Below are 15,075 nucleotides of genomic sequence, written 5' to 3' on the forward strand. Positions count from 1 at the left end.
TTGGGAATTGATGAAATACCAACAATAAAACATGAACAAATGAGAATAAAACTCTGGAATGTTTTAGAAGGCTTAAATTAATACTAAAAACAGTATTGACAAAGTGCAAGCTATAAACCAATTTGCTCTTCCCGACGTAACTTACAGTTTTGGAGTGATTAAGGTGTTGGATAGTTTGGACAGGAAAACAAGAAGGATGTGCCATGTTCATCAAATGATTTATAAAAAAATCAGTGCATACCAAGACTATATATTCCCTGTTCTGGGGGAGGTATAGGCCTCCTTGAAATTAATTACATGTACAGATCTGTGATACTGGGACGGCATACATATCTCCTGATCTCACAAGACTCAAATGTAGTGAAGGTTTTGAAACATGAGGAGAACAAGTCTGATGACTTCCCTGCTTAGTTTAGCAGAAGTATATCATCATGAAGCGGGAATGGAAATCACACCAGAAGTAGATAAAAATCAGGTAGCAACTCAATGTGCCAAAAAACAAAAGAAAGAATATAAGGTGAAGGATCAGATGAAAAGACAAGAAATGTGGAAAATGCATAATTATAGCTGCAGGTATAGGAAACTCTTGGAACAACCTCATGTTGATCAGGACTGAACACAGGAATGCTTAAGGAGAAATTAATTTAAGCCAAAAAACAAAAGGTTAATATTGGCTGCTCAAGACAGAGGACTAGGTACATATTTATGTACAATGTCCATTGAACATGTAGGAGAAACTGATAAATGTAGGATGTTAAGTTGTCTATCTCGCCTTCATTCTTGCTGGATGGTCTAAAAGCTCGAGAGTTGGTTCCACTATATCCCACAATGCTAGGTTGGTTGCTTCACCGGTTCCTGGTGAGTTTTAGCTTTTTCTATTAAAAGTTACTCTTTTCCCCTTTTCAGTTTAATTCTTCTTAAATTAGTATAGTTCATAGAACTTTATCCCCGACCCTAATTTTTCCGTTTCTTGTTTAAAAGAACCTTTGGTTCTTCAGTGTTTGTGTAGTTTACTATAATTTGCTACAGTTTGTTGTACTTTATTTTTAGTATCTTTACTAAAATTGTTATTCTGACAGGGTATAACTGGTGTGTTTGAGTGTGTGTTTGTGTTCACCAGTTAGGCTAGTGTGATGCGTGCTGTCAGAAAATGTCTCTGACAACTCCTGTGCTGTTTGCCATGGCTTCAGCCCCAGGGTCCTGCAGGAAAGAAAAACAAGCTAATTCTGAGAGGCTTGTTGAAGCCTGAGGATTCCCTGTCTGTCTCAACAGGGAAGCCCTCGAGACCTCAGGTTGTTCAACCTTGCCTTTAGTTCCCGGAGCCGAGGTTATCGACAAGATCTTTGAGCGACAACCAGAAAGAGGTCTAGGTCACCTTCTCTTGGCTCCCCAGGTTCTCCTCATTCCTCTAGGTGACCTTCAGAGGGTGGTGAGTCGACTACTCAAGTCCGAGGCACTAGCCCAGATGCTTCAGAGCCCGCAGGGACCTCTGGCTCTGCCTGACAGGGTGACTCCCTCATTCACCGCAGAGAGCCAGCTCCTCAAGAGCCCCTTTGGGATTTCATCCTCTCTTCGAGGCCTCTCCTGATTTGGCAGAAGAGCCGTGAAGAGGAAGCACATTGACTCACCTGAGTCTATCACGTCGGACACAGATCTGGATGATTCTGAGGTTCCCCGTTCCCCTTCTGAAGATGTCTCATTTGCAGACATTCTGGAGATCCTTAAACAGAGGGAAATTGGCCAGCCCTCAACCCTTCAGAGAATCTGTGTATCTCCTTCCACCTCCTGGGTGTCCTGCAGGTGGTAGCTAAGAAGGCATGGTGATTCAGTGGACCCCACTCCCAGGAGACCCTCCAAATTCATCACAGCTCCATCAGACAAGCAATTTTTATCAAAGGAGTTTCTGTGGATGCTATGGTGGTACAAAGAAGGAACTGGCTGATCCTTCAGTGCCTGTCCATCCACCTAACAAGGAATCTAGGTCCATGGATAGTGTGCCATTTCTTCAAAGGGACTTGGTCAAGATGTTGGACCCCTACACTGCGGGGTTCCCGGAAAAAAAGAAAATGAACAACTGCTATGCATAATTTCCATTTCACTCCTCTCATCGCCTCCTCTCTTATGCGGCCGATGGCGTAGGCGCGCACGGCCTGGCTGCTATGCAATTTTTGGAAAACTTTCAAAAGACTTTTCACGAAACTCCCTTTTGATGGATCATCTCTTTTGGTCCTCAAGTGAAAGAAACCCTGACTAGGTGCGAGACTGATGGCAAGACCCTTTCTGCGACTCTAGGCTTCCTTACCCAAGCCAAGAAGTGGGTGGAAGATGTGGTTCCGTAAACAATCTCAAGGGTTCCCGCCAGAGGCAGAGGGGAACAACAATGGTGGAGCGTCGCCCTAGAGGCAGAGGGCAGAACCAGGCTGTCGAGAAACTTCCTCCGATAAGCCCTTTCAGCATCCCTGTGTGTTGCCGACTGCCCATCTTCGGAGGCAGTTCACTGTACCCAGAAGCCTGGCTATCCTTGACACAAGACAAATGGGTACAGTCCATCATTTCGAAGGTTATTCTATCCCCTTTCTTCGTTTTCCAAATCAGTCAAAAATCCCTTCCAGATGTTCCAGGGATATAGCAGCTTTGGAAATTTCAAAACTGCTTGCAAAAGAGCTATTCAGCCAGTGTCAGCAGACCAACAAGGATCGGAATCTACTCAAGGTTCTTTTTAGTTCCAAAGAAAACAGGGGACTGGAGACCAATTTTGGATCTCAGTATCTTGAACAGATCGGTCAAGAAAACAAGATTGGATGGTCACGCTGCAATCCATTCTTCCCCTAATGGGAAAAGGAAACTGGATGTGCTCTATAGACCTTCAGGACTATCACATAAAATGAACAGGCGCTCCAGAAGATTCCTCCGCTTCAGGCTGGGAACCAGTCATTTTCAATTCAGGGCCCTGCCCTTTGGTCTCACCACTGCCCGGTGTTTACCAAATGCATGGCAGTGGTAGCTTCTCACCTGAGGCGACAAGGATTCCAGGTGTTTCCATATTTGGACGACTGGCTCCTCACAGCTCCCACCAAGCATCTCCTTCTGATGGCCAGAGATTACACTTTTCGTCTGTCAAAATTGGGTATCTCAATAAATTGCGAAAAGTCTGTTTTGACTATTACCTACATAGGCGCAAATTTAGATACTGTAAACATGTCTGCAACACTAATGAACCAAAGGATATCAGACATTCAAAATTGGTGTCACTACTTCTCAACAACAACAGAGCCAAAGCCAGGTTAGTTCTAAAGGTGTTGGGAATTATGGCAGCGACCATACCTCTCCTCCCATTGGCCAGATACCACATGCAGATCCTTCAGTGGATGCTCTTTCTCAATGGTCATACCAGGAACTTCCAATGTCTCACACCATTATGATCAAAGTGCAAAAATCATCTCATGTGGTGGATGTCTTCCCCAGCTCCTGTTGGGGAGACCATTTGTTCCACCTCCTCCGGTTGCTACTCTGACAACGGATGCCTCCCTGATCGGGTGGGGGCATTATCAGGGCAGGACAGTCCAGGGCACATGATGCCACTTGCACATAAATGTTCTGGAGATGAGAGCAGTGCTTTAAGCGTTGCAAGCAAGCTCCTTCAAGACTCTCTTCCCTTGGGAGCGATTGCAATCAGACAGACAATATGTCTGTAGTGTGGTACATCAACAAACAAGGCGGAACCAGATCATACCCTGTGTGTAGAAGCACTCAGACTGTGGCAATGGGCGATTTCTTCTCAGCGTTTTCTGATAAAGTCCAATCACATTGCGGACAAGTTGAGCAGAGCTATTCTTATGCGTGGTCTCTGAAAGACTCTGTAGTGAGAGAGATATTTCTCAAGTGGGGTCAGCCTTGCTGCGATCTTTTGCTACTCCCCAAAACAGCAAGTGCAGAGAATACTTCACTCTATTCCCTTTACCAGGCCAACCCAGCAGGGCGCACTAGTCCCAGTTTTGCCCCGGGGACTTCTGTATGCATTTCCTCCTTTCCCACTGATCTCTCGAAAGCTATCGCTCAGAAGGCCTCATTGATCCTCAACTGGCCTCGACAAGTGTGGTTCCCCTTTCTACATCGATTTCTTTTGGGGGCGACCGTGGAACCTGGACCTAGTTCCAGATCTTTTGATCCATCAGTTCCCTCCCTCTCTGAACCTCACTGCTTGGTTCCTCCACTTCCAACAGTAGCCAGGCTTCCTCAATTATCTCACTCTGTTAGAGATATTTTGATAGCTTCCATAAATCTCTTCCTTCGAAAGATTTATTTGAGTAAGCTTCTCATATTGGGCACAAGGAAAGGACATAGATCCTTTCACGCTTCCATCCAACTAGTCCTTGATTTTCTTGCTGAACTCTTCCATGCAGGTTCATCTCCATCTACTCTTAAGGTTCAATTGGCGGCTATTTCTAATTTCCATGTGGGTATTTCTGAATCTGCCCTAATGTCCCACAAACTCTGCAAAGCCTTTTTGAAAGGAGTTTTTCTTCTCAGACCTCCTGTCAGAAATCCTCCTTCTCCTTGGGACCTAAATTTAGTTCTTGCTTCTTTGATTCTTGAACCTGCAGCTTCATGTTCCTTAAAGCTATTATCATGGAAAACTCTTTTTCTGGTGGCTATCACATCAGCTAGAAGAATTTCAGAACTTCAAGCACTCAGTTGTCGTTCTCCTTACCTTGTGTTCCATAAGGACAGAGTTTCGTCCTTTTTGCCTAAGGTGGTTTCAACATCAAATCTAAACCAATGCATTGACCTCCCTGTTTTGTATTCAAATAGGTCTGAACAGAAATTACACTACCTGGATGTTCATCGTCAATTAAGGTACTACTTGGACAGGACGAAACTATTCAGAAAATCTGATCAGCTGTTTGTCTCCCTATCGAGGAAAGCAGAAAGGGACTTCCAGTTTCAAAGGTATCTTTATCCAGATGGCTAACATCTCTGATTACCCTTGTTTATGAAATTAGACACCAAGAACTGCCTAATAAACCTAAAGCCCATTCCACCAGCTTTTTGGCTATCTCTAGCCTTCCAAGACAGACTGCCTATTGACACCATTTGTGCAGCGGCTACTTGGGCTACTCCTCACACCTTTATTTCCCATTATAAGTTGGATTTAGCTTCTAGGCATAGAGCTAATTTTGGTTCCACTGTTCTCAGGAGTCTGTTCCGTAGGCCACCCGGGACAAGGTGCTAGGGGACGCGGTCCCATCCAGCAAGAATGAAGGAGATAGACAACAACATATAGAAGTTATGTTCTTACCATAACGTTCCATGTTAGTTGTCTTCTTCGCCTTCTTTGGCCTGGACAGACCTAGAGGAGTTGTGATCGTGACCTCTCTTTCTACCACCTCTTTCTTAGTCATATGCTATTATGCATATTTCTTGTTTCAGGATATAGGTCACCCTTTTCTTCCTGCTGTTAGAGGTGGATTCTGTTTCACTGTTATACTGTTTTTGGTATAAGCTGGGTTAGCTTACAAACGAGATCTGAGGTAACTCTCGCCTAGCATTGTGGGATATGGTGGAACCAACTCAACCCATCCAGCAAGAAGGCGAGAAGAAGACAACTAACATGGAACGTTATGGTAAGAACATAACTTCTATTTTTGTAAAATGTAATTGGAAACAATTGCACATCTTGTTGCTTTTTGTGATGTACTAGTGGCAGAAGGACTGTATACAGCAAGGCATAATAATGTAGCAAGATTGTTGCTTTGAGGATTGTGCAAGCATTATAATATTGAAGTAGCTGTATATAGATGTTTTTACTGAGCTGTTTGTTTATTCTTAAGTGTTATACTGGAACTACACTTGTAAATTTACTGTTTCACTTAAATGTCATTTTGTTTCATGCATTTTCTTGTGCAGAAAACTAATACAAATCTTAGTGGAAAAAAATAATATCGAAGTAGCTGAAAAACACTGGAAACATGGGCCACAAAGCATCTTAGCAAATGATGAAGTTTATATCACATGGTTTTATCCATTACCAACAGTTCAAAAACATAGATGCAAGAAAACCAGATATAGAAGTCCATGAAAAGAAGACAAAAGTAGCATTGATTATTGAATTCACTACACCCACTGACTACAGATGTATAGAGAGAGAGAGACAAAGTCATAAAGTACCAGGATTTGCAAAGAAAAACAAGGGCAATGTGGACGAAAGATACCCAGACAATTACTGTAGTAGTTGGAGCAACAGGTGTTATAAATCGTGCTTAGATATGTTACCAATACATGTAACCTCTTATGAATTGCAGGAGGAGTCATTACTTGGCACATTGCTGGTGCTGAGAAGAGCACTTCACTTCTGGCTAACATCAAAGATTGAAACAATTCTAATTTCATGAACTTTAATTATACCTTGACTTAGGAATGGAGTCAATTCCTGTCATGGTATTTGAAACCGAAAAGACTTGGGGAAAATAAAAAAAATGGAGTAATCTCTGGTTTTCTCTTATTTTTGTGATCTACTCCATGCTGGCTTGGCATAGTCTTCAGTTAAAGCTACTTCTCAGCAATTTCTGCTTGTCTGCCCTTGACTCCTGCTCTGGCCTCTAAATTTGAGGCCAAGCAGTTTCTTAAAGGCATCCTTCATATCAGGCCTTCCAAGAAGCCTGTTTTGCCTTTGTGGGACCCCAGTTTTGTACATGAAGAATTTGCTCAGGCTACTTTTGAGCCTGCTTATTCAGATTCCTTACAACATTGTACTTGGAAGGCTGCTGTTCTTTTGCCTCTGACCTCAGTTATGAGTGTGTCTGAACTTCAGGTTCTCATGGATATTCCTCCTTTCTTAGTTTTTCACAGAGATGGGGTGTCTGTACTCATCTTTGTTTTATGCCCAAAGTGGTCAGTGAGTTGTCCCTTAATCAATCTATTCATATTTTGTTTTTTCCTTCTCAGTCTACCAGTGAGAGGGTTCTTCACAACTTGGATTTCAATAGACAGCTGAGATATTATTTGTATAAAACTAAAGTTATTTACATATCTGAGTAGCTTTTTGTTTCCTTTCATCCCAGAACTTTGGGGTTGGCTGTTTCTAAACAAGCCATCTCCTCATAGATTTCTTAGGCAGTTTATTTTTGTTATTATTTTCATGGAAAGTGTCTTTCCTCATCAGTAAAGGTGCATTCAACTAGGCAGTTGCCTCCTCTGATGCTTTTTTTCAAGGGTTTGGATGCCAATGCTATCCTTGAGACTGCTTCTTGGTTCTTTGTTCATACTTCCACTAAGCATTACAAGTTGGATGTTGTTTCTGGGGCCGGAGCAAGCTTTGCCAGTGCTATCCTGCATGTTTTTTTTTTAGAGGGCTCTTCTGTGAAGTCCTCCTCCCAGATTTCCTCTTCAGCTCTTGTACTGTTCCTTAGGTAAAGAATACTGCAACAGTGATATGGAAGGACATAGTACAGTTGTGCAAAATCTTACCATAACAGTTGACGTCTTTCTCTTCACTGTTTCAGTATTCGCTCTGTCACTCCCTCCTTACCCCCCTCTGTTCTAGCTCTTGTCCTTTTCCTACCCTCCTGACCGAGAAGTTCTTCTTCTTCTGGATGTGCATGTTCTCCTTGTCCCTAAGGGCATTTTGTTCCTTCTGAGGCTTTTCAGTTCTGAGTGTGTGCATCTGTACTTCACTTTTATGCCGTATGCCTTATGGGGTTAGCATATACATGACGTATGATGCTTATAAGAACTAAATACTTTTGTATACTGGCTAGACATTGGGCTATCCTTGACAGGAGATCCCTTGGGTAAAGAATACTGCAACATTGAAAAACGACCAACTGTTTTGGTAAGGTTTTACACAACTGTACTTTCCACATTTTCCATTTATTTCTATGTAATTTGCTCCTTCCCTTTTCTAAAGATGCCACTTCTAGTTTTTTCCTCTGTTACAATATTAAGTACTTCAGATATAGTTGGTATAGACTTTTCTATTTTCTAGTCATTTCTTTTATGGCAGTCACCAGAATTAAACTTACAAGGCCTTACTATGTCTAGGCAATTCAAATCCTGTGTCCCAGCTCAAAAGAAACATTTCCTAAGTTACACCCATTTGCTCACCTAATATTTCTGCCAGAGTACTTTGTAGGGAATTTTTAAAATCTGCAAACTCATTACACTCCCAAACATGTGTTCCCAGTTCCCTCTTTCTTCCCCACCACACCTCCTACAAATGCCATCTCTCTGAGGAAAAGTTATTTGCAGTATATTTCAGGTATAGCAATACCTATGTGAACAATTCCAAGCAAAAATCTTAAACCTTCTAGACTTTGTGCATACATACTTGGGAACCATATATATGTCTTCCTGTTATTCCCTTGTAAATTGCTTATCCAGTCTCTCGTCCTAATATTTCCTAATCTCCTCTGATTGTTTCTAATAGTTATCATGTAATATGTAATGTAACTTGCCAATTATCACTTTTTAATGGCATCTTTTGATCTATATTCAGCTAAAAACTCTACCAGAGCAGGTCTTTCACTTAGGATTCCCCTATCCGTTTCTCTTTGCCTGTACTGTGATATTAATCCTTTGTAGGGAAGGTAGTATCTAGCCTGCAGTCTAGATGTCTTCTTGGCCTCATCCCATTCTCTTATTTTTCCCTCTCTAGTTATTTGCTCCCTTTGCCAGTTTCTTCAGTACATTCCAACACCCTCTTGTCCATTCTCTCTACCCCTACTTGCAGTCATTCCTATTGATAAAATCTAATTTTTCCATTCTCATGTTGGCTGAGATTTTAGAATACTTTCTGCTACTTTATGAATATAATAATTGTATAATTATTTATTATATTTATATTATTTTATAATATTATAGAATTATAATATTCTATATTGCTGCTGTTATTCTTCTTAAAGATCTGAATGCAAAATCCCACTCTCTCCTTATTTCTTGAATCCCCCCACTCACTCCATCTTCACCCCCTTTCCACTTTGAATGATAACTTTCTGGTTGTGTTGTGTTTATCAGACATATTGTGTAGCTCTCAAATATCCCTTAAAATCAGGTAATTGTAAACTACCTTGATCTATTGGAAGGATCACTTTATTCCACTTGACAGTTGCCCTCTTCCCCTCCCAGGTAAATTTCTTTAACTCTGTTAATTATTGTCCACAACTCCTCCTCTGGTTGATAAAAACATGCCTGACCCTTATATAAAACTAAAGGAACTAAAAACATTTTCAGTATTTGTATCTTACTATCAATATCCATAAGCAAGAGCTTCCAGTTTCTCAGTTTTTGTATTGAATTTTGTTTAGTCTCTCCCACTTATCCCTAGCTGTCATAACAGAAGCCTTTTAAATCCATAATATTAAATACTTCATCCTTTTGTGTCCTTACAAATATTGCTGAGTCACTTCATGTATAGGTGCATAATTTACAGCAATAGCCTTTGTTTTATCTTTATTAATTTTATTTCCAGAAAAGACTTGAAACTATCCCAAAATGTTCCACAACACTAAGATGTCCCTTTTTGGATTTATCAGGTACTAAATAATATCATCTGCAGATAAAGCCAACCTTTCTTGATTAGCATACCAATTGTATTCTTGAATTTCTAAGTCTGTTATTTTCTTTGCCAGTGGAACTAAATGTAAAGCAAGTAAATGAGAAAGTGAGACACCCCAACCTGATTTCTCTTTTCAGACACAACTTATCAGAGAGGAACCCTCCCAACTCTGATCCTTCATATATTCTTCTAATTAACCATATTATTCTATCAAGGAACACATAAGCTTCCATTGCCATACTGATAAAATCCCAGCTTACTCTATCGAATGCTTTCTCTGCAACAAGACCCAATGACAACAATGGTATTTTCTTACGTGCTGCTTCCCTCTGGATCATCATTGATGCCCTTCTATTCATCCGTTGCAGTATTCTTTACATGAGAGAGTTGCTTGCCCAGGCGACCAGACGTTGGCCAGTATACCAAAGTCTTTTACTACTGAAAGGTGCGTGGTACATCACATGTAGGCAGCTATCAGACGTAGGCCATAAAAGAGATATATGCGCACACTATCTTCAGAACTTCTTTGCCACCAGTCGGATCTCCAGTCCTGGATGTTGCTCTGCTGCTGGAATCGAGTATTTCTTCCAAAAATAAGTGCCCCGTTGGGAAACATTTCTGTCCTTTGCTGCTGAATTCCTTCTTCCTTAAGTTATTGTCATCCATGAAAGGAAGTGTGATATTGGAAGACAGATTCCACACAAAGATAGTCACTCCCAGTGTCTTTTTTTGTCTTGGGCCCAACCATAAGAACTGTTCTGTCTGCTAGTTGTTCGACCCCAGGACTCTTTGGATCAGGTTTTCCTCCCTCACAATTTATTTAGAAAACCAACAGTTAAAAATCCTTGCCAAAAGCGTGATGCAGGGTTCCCTTGGCCTGATGACTGAGCCATTGATGAAGTGGAAGACCAAAAGGCCGAGACCCAAAGCTTCAGCCTCACCTCTCCCTGTAGAAATCTCTCCTGAGGCACATGGTAGCCCGAAGACGCGTTCTGCTCTGGATCCGGATCCTCAGGCTGAGCCAGTTTTGTAGGCCACCTTAGATCTGGATGACAGCACGTCCAGAGGCCTTACAGGCATCTGATACAGATGTCCATGTGTAGCCTAGTCTCATTCTGTCAGAGGGCCGTTGAGGAATCACTCAAATCCTTGTGATGAAAAATTCCATTCAGGCATACTGGAATGCTGGCCTACAGAACCACCAACATTACATAGGGTGGATGTGCCAGCTAAGAAAAAAAAAACTAAGCATGTCACCCCCCCCCCCAAGACCCCCAAAAAGAGTTGCAAAATTTTGCCCAAGCATTATTCAAGGCCTTAATGTCTTTGAGGTACTGCTGGGTCCTGTACTCCTTCCTTGTCCTGGCCTACCTCTTCTCAAAAAAGGGTCAGACAACGACCTGATTCAGAGGAAGAACTTTCCTCTGAGGATGACAGTGACTCCTTGGCCTACTCCTAACAAATTCTGTCACCATTAGACTGTGCCTCCCCTGAGGAAGAATCTAATGGAACAGACTCCCCTTTAGAGGAACTTTCCTTTGGAGAAACCCTTGTAAAAATGAGAGACCACTTTGTCGGACAGCTCTCAAATGTCTGATGTTCAGAAGAGGTACTATAACCTACTCTAGGTGGAAGTCCCCAGCCTTTATGCTATCCTACTGGTTATTTCTGCCTTTTTGGATGTGTTTGCCTCCATGTCCAACATCCAGACTCCCAGCCACTGGCTCCTAAGAAGCTGGAGAGATACTATAAAGTTCCTCAAGACTGCAGCTTTTTCTTTAAGGCCTCTATTGCTGACCACTCAATCATTTCTGTGGCCTCAGACAAAGCTTCGAGGTCTCTTCCTTCCACCTCTGTTGGGGAGAAAGGTATACATTTCAGCTACCCTAGACTTCAGGGTTTTGAATTATCAAACCCATTTGACCAAGTATTCTCTGGAACTTATGGCACAACTGTCAAAAATAGTTTCTGACATGCCTGACTTAGAAAACATGGTTTTGGCATCTTTCCTGATTGCTGCATCCTCACAGGTAGCCCATCACTCAATTAAATGCAGCTGTGATGCTATGGAGGCTACCTGTAGTGCAGCTGCCTCTGCCTCAGTGTTGAGAAGTTTTGCATGGTTAAGGCTTTGACCCCTCCTTGAGGACATCAAGGTGAAGCTCTTGGATGCTCCTCTTAACATTCTACATTATTTGGTTAGGCCTCAGCTAATCTTTTCAAATCACTGCAAGAAAAGAGTAAAGAATTAAAAGGCCTCAAACACATCTTGGTCTCACCTGTCCCCAAGTTCCACAGGAACTATCCCTCCAAGCAGGTATTTGTATGCAGATAAAACCCATCTCTCCCATTCTAAGCCCTCCAAGGGATGCAAGAAATTTCAACACTTCTCGGCTCCCTCCTCCACCCTTCCACACAAGCAGGTTCTTCCCCGCTCCAACCCGCTTTCCCTGCACCTCTCCCTATTCCTTCCAGACTGGGAGACCATCACACAAAGATGCCAAGTCTTGCACATCATATAACATGGATACTTCATGTCATTGCACACGGTTCCTCCCTTCAGTGTTATCCCACAGCCACCTGCAGAACAGGTCCCCCTCTTCCCACAGTGTGGCAAACCTGCTGGAGCAAGAAACCATTCAACCAGTGCCTACACATCAAAAACGGACAGGCTTCTACTCCCGCATGTTTCTTCTACCCAGAAAGGAAGGCTACTGGAGACCTATCCTAGATCTCTCCTTCCTCAATACTTTCCTAAAGGTATCATCTTTCAAAATGCTAACCCTTCAGACCTTGTTTCCTCTGATCCTCCCACAGGTATATCTGGTATCCATAGACATCAAAGATGCCTACCTGCACATTCACAGTTATCCCAAATTAAAGGAAATGTAGTCATTTCTCTATGACATCCTGGCACTTTCAGTTCTTTGCTTTGCCTTTTGGTCTTGCTACAGCCCCAAGAATCTTCACAAAATACTTAGTCCTAGTAGTCGCATACCTTAGACTCCATGGAATTCAAATTTTCCCTTACCTGGACAACCTCCTGTTCCAGGCAAATACCCCAGAGAATCTGCAGAGGAACCTCCACTCAGCCATTGCCATCTTACAACAATTAGGATTTACAATCAGCTTCAAAAAAATCTGCCCTCATCCCATCTCAAGACTGTGTCTTTCTGGGGTGCAAATTCCAAACAGACAGAATGATAGTGTTTTTTCCACCTCAAAATGCCCAGAAGCTCTGCCAGATCTTCTCAGATCACTTTCCCCTGCAACTTTTGTCAGCAAGACAATTTCTCAGGATCCTTGGACTAATGGCTTCCACCGTTCCTGTGCTGCCTGTGGCAAGGTTTCACATGAGGAAGTTTCAGTGGTTCCTGAAGTCAATGTGGACACTCTCCTACCATGCGTGAAGAAGGAGGTCCTATGGTAGATCCAACAAATGTCCCACAATCCGGGACTTCCCATCCACCCCTTGGCACCAACTCAAGACCTCTATACATTCATATATCAGACAGTTTTCCTAACAACATCTAAGATTTCACCTAATATCATGCAGCTGTTTGCAAGTCAGTTGTTTTTGATGTATTAAGCACAGATGGAAATATTGCTTATTTTCATAATTGCTAACAAACAACTAGCAATATTTCCATTATAGTTTGATATAAACCAACATTTTCAGTGAATTGTCCTGTTTCACACATTTGTGTTATGTACCATACACCTCAATAAGCATAGGTCATAGTATGAAAATATGAACATAAATATGAATAATAAGTTGCAAATAAAGATTAATTTCTCCACTGCAAGACATCCTAGACTAACATCTGTGTCAATTTAATAACTTCTTGTCCTTTCTAATACTGCATTTTAATAGCTGGTAAGTCTCTTCGTTAAAGAAGCCAGACCCTAAAAAGTTCTGGACTCTATAAAGATGTATGGGTGTGAACTGGAAGTATGCAAAAAAAATGGTGTTAAAGGCTTGAGTGCATACTTCTCAAATGTCCCTGATTTTCAATCAAATTTTAGCTGTGTCCCTGTTAATTGCTCCTGAAACTGATGACTTTTGGAGAAAAGGTGGTAAATTATACTGAATAAATAATGACAATAATTAGAGATGTGAAGTTGTTCAATCTCCCCGTTCATTCTTTACTGATGGGTTCGGAGCCGATCCATCAGCTCCGGTACGGACATTTACAAAGCTTGAGGTTTACCAGTAGCACGAGGCCAAGCCCCATATCCCATGATGCACTGAGAATTACCTCAGATCTAGTTTGCCGCGGCACTGATCAGAGGTTCCAGTTTTTGCTCGAGCCAGTATTTCTTCAAACTGTATTTTGCAAGTTATTTCAAAAAATGTTTTTCTATTGTTCTTTCTAAATAGTTGTTGGTGTAGGCTTGTGTAGCTTCTTAAAAGCTCCCCTTTTCCCGTGTGTGTTACTTAGTGTAGTTTTATTGGCCTAGTTTAGATCTTCTGCATTTTACATAGTTTATAACTATATATATTTAGCTTAGCGTTGGCCTTTTTTTTTTGGGCCATTGTTTATAGTGCATGTGCAGTTTAGAGCATAGTTCTACTTTTGGCTTTCTTCTAGGCTTATTTGTGTGCTTTTAGAGCCTAGGTGTGGTTCTTCAGTAGTATATATATTGAGTATTTTTTCTTAGGCTTATTGTGTGCTTGTGTTCTGTGTTTAACCCCTAAGGCATTTTGGTTATTGGATATGGCTGATGGCAAGGATAAGCACCCAAAGTCTGAGTTTAAAAAGTGTCCAGACTGCGGGCAAAAAAATGTCGGTGATTGACGGCCATGTAGCGTGCGTTTACTACTTAGGAGCTGTCCATTTACAGGAGTCTTGCAGTATTTGTCTTTTTCCTCTAGGGTGTTACTGGAGAGGAAAAGAAAGTTAGTCGACAGAGGCTTGTTGAAGCATCCGTTTCGTGACGCATTGAGTGACCCGGATGTGGCCAGTAAGTTCTCCAAGTCCTCTAAATCCTCAGAGGACTCTGAGGACTCCAAACTGTCAAAGAAATCCAAAAATTGGAAGATCCTGTGACATCGGCTCCACAGACCTCGGAGACGACTGTCTTTTCTTTTCGGAGCCGGCCCACAGCTCTGGAGCCAGTATCTGAGAGGCCTCTATCTCCACTACTTCAGTCAGCACCGTCAGTGCATTCTTTTAGGTCTTCTGTCAGCCTGTCAGATTTGGATATGGGCCGATTGGTGCAGAAGCTTTTATGGGCACCAGGCCTTGCTAAATTGTTGTCAGCTTCGACCCTAGCGTTGGAACCGAAGACCACTGCCCCTGACTTGACTGCTCCTCCTCTGAGCCATGCCAGACCTTCGGAGCCACTGGGAGCCGACCTATTGATCGTGGAGACTTTGGAGCTGAGACCTGCTCCAGTGTCCTCGGTTCCATCTACACTAACATCCTCGGTGCTGACTGGGGACTCTAGGAGCAGACACTCTCCTGTCTGGTCTGGGGAGGATAGTCGCACTGACTTGTCGGTGCCGACTCTTCCTCTCG

The 15,075-nt window shown here is 42.2% G+C and overlaps 1 protein-coding gene across 1 annotated transcript in view; it reads left to right on the forward strand.

Moving 5' to 3' along the window:
• Positions 1–15,075, forward strand: part of TBC1D15 (TBC1 domain family member 15) — a 2,197,436-nt gene that overhangs the window by 1,785,366 nt on the left and 396,995 nt on the right. The window lies entirely within an intron of this gene.

This window comes from Protopterus annectens, chromosome 15.part0 (genome assembly GCF_019279795.1).
Source record: "Protopterus annectens isolate FY-2018-M chromosome 15.part0, PAN1.0, whole genome shotgun sequence".
In the NCBI taxonomy this organism is placed as follows: Eukaryota; Metazoa; Chordata; order Ceratodontiformes; family Protopteridae; genus Protopterus; species Protopterus annectens.